Source organism: Notamacropus eugenii, chromosome 5, assembly GCF_028372415.1.
Source record: "Notamacropus eugenii isolate mMacEug1 chromosome 5, mMacEug1.pri_v2, whole genome shotgun sequence".
NCBI classification, from domain to species: domain Eukaryota; kingdom Metazoa; phylum Chordata; class Mammalia; order Diprotodontia; family Macropodidae; genus Notamacropus; species Notamacropus eugenii.
Window position 1 is genome coordinate 15,422,170 of NC_092876.1, and position 2,816 is coordinate 15,424,985.

The following is a 2,816-nucleotide window of genomic DNA, read 5'->3' on the forward strand; positions in this document are numbered from 1 at the left end:
ATGGCAGATTATATAGAGTGTTAAGAGTTGGAATTGGGAAAATAGAGTCAAATACCTCTCTGAACATTGACTAGCTCTATATCCCTGGGAACCTCTCTTACCTTTATATGTTTCATGTACCTCCTGGATTGTATCCTCTTTACAAAGTCATTAATGGATGGAGACTGAATAGGTGTAGGAAGTTTCTGCACTGGGAGTTTCTTCATATGGCTGGAATAATAATAATAGAAATTATATTTATAGAGTACTTTAAGATTTGCAAAACACTTTGTAAATATTTTCTAATTTAATAGTGAACATGAGCATCTGCACACAAGAAAACAGAGACTCTGAGGTCTTCAGTGACTTTCCCATGATTGCACACTATGGTAAGACCAATCAAACCATGGCTACTGCAAGATGATCCCTATGCCTCTATACAATCAGTCAATATCACTGTTCCTAATAAGTCTAGGATTCTTATAGCTCCAAGTGTCAGTTTTCCTCTGTGAATGTAAGGAAATTGATGTTTGCTTTCTCTTATCCAAATAAAATAACCTTATTCAAATTGCTAAGGTAAGGCCTTTTCTCATCCCTTTCCCTCTCCTCTCTTCTCCCCCCTCCCTTCTTCTCTTCCTTTTTCTCCTTCCTCTTAATCTCCTATTCTCTTTCCTCTTTTCCTGTCTCTTCCCCTCCACCTCCATTTTTTCCCTTCTTTCTCCTCTCACCCTCTCCTCCCCTCTTTTTCTCTCATACACAAAAGGAAATACTGTGAATAATTTTTGCTTCTGCCACCTGGAGTTAACATAAATGGTAACACCTCCCTTCCTCGCTCCACCACGCTGACTTTCTTTATTTCCCATAGCTGATGAAAAGCCATTTCTGTTACTACAAACTTTCTGAAATCCCTGCCACTCCTAGAAGACATCTGGAGGAGTGTGCTGCCACCATCCACCTCACTTGTCTACATAGGTAGTGTAATGCTTAAAGCATTTTCACCTCTCAGAGAATTGGTAGAGACCTAACTCCAGATGTAATTCATGGTTATAAAACTGATATTTCAATAAGATCTGGTGTTTCTAGGCATTTGCCTCATTTTCCCCATCTACCTTCTTGGTGCATAGTTTGTCACAAAATCATTAATTTAAAAGACAACCACAGCTAAAGACAGGATATAATCAGTATATAATGTTAATAGGAGAATCTGGTGACTTCCTCTTTTCTGTGACCACCTCTCCCATCTCAAAAAAAAAAAAAAAAGCAAAAAGAAAAGAAATCTGACTCACAAAGAGAAAGCAGCAAAGAACTGAAAAAAATATCATTCAATGTCTCTGGCAAAATGTGAAAATAATTCAACTCTGTGCTCACTAAAACACATGGTCTCATTTTCAGAGTCACAAAAAAATATTGGTTGAAAAACCATCCATTCTTTTAACATATATTCATTAGGCTCCTGTGATGTCTCATGCATTTGTCCATTGGCCCTGGAGAGAGAAAGAAAAAAAAATGTCACTGACTTCAAGATATAGATAATCTTAAAAGACAATATGACATAAAAAATGCTCTAAATCACAATTGATTAAAGGGATGCAAATCAAAACAAATCTGAGGTACCATATCACACCTATCAGATTAGCTAACATGACAAAAAAGGAAGATGATAATTGTTGAAGAAGTGGCAGAGTCTGAACACTAATTCATTGTTGGTGGAACTATAAGATGATCCAAGTATTCTGTAGAGTAATTTGGAACTATGACCAAAGGGCTATAAAAGTGTGTGCTTTGTTTGCCCCAACAATATCACTTCTAGGGCTGTATCCAAAAGAGATCCTAAAAATGGGAAAAAGTCCCACATGTACTAAAATATTTATTCCAGCTCTTTTTGTGGTTGCCAAGAACTGGAAATCAAAGGAATGCCCATCAACTGGGAAATGACTGAACAAGTTGTAGTATATGAATGTAAGAGAATACTATTGTGCTATAAGAAATGACAGACAGGAAGACTTCACAGAGGCCTGGAAGAGCTTATATGAACTGATGCTGAGTGAAATGAATAGAACCAGGAGAACATTTTACACCGTAACAGTCACAGAGTGAGAGGACTGTTTCTAATTGACTTAGCCTTTCACAGCAATGCAGGGAACTAAAACATTTCCAAAGGATGCTTTTTATTTCCCACCAAGAAGCCTGGTTTTGTTTGTTTGTTTGTTTGCCTGTTTGTTTTTTGTTTGTTTGTTTTTTTATTGTACTGGCATATAGTCATTTCATAAGAAAATCAAGGGAGAAATGTATGTGACATTCCTTAGGACATTGCTCAATAGATATAAAACACAGTTCCTGAAGCAGCACACATCCATTCACACACTGCAATTTGTAAACATGCTCTTTTACCATGATTCATCAGTTTTCAACGGTATGCATATTTTCCTTGATATAGTATTTAAATAAATTTAATGGTAACATCCAAATTTGAGACTCTAATTGTTTTAGATGAATGAATTCTATAGTTACTCAAAATTGCCTTCTCCAGTTCATATCGTTTTTTATAGTTCAAGTTACATTTAACTGCTCATTCAAAAACAGTTTTATTTAAAAATTATGTATGCAATATGCAAGGTAGCAGAAACCTTAACTTCAGTTGTATTTACTTATAAAGTACTTAATTCTTAAGAAAATGCTAATAATAATCTTTATTCTTAATATTCACATTTGGTTATTAAAATGTACAGATGACACACAAATAATAAAATGAGAATTTCTACATATTTTTTTTTTAGGTATACTCTGCTTGCTATTTGTGAAAAATACAAATTAAAAACAAAAAAAAAAAAACTTCT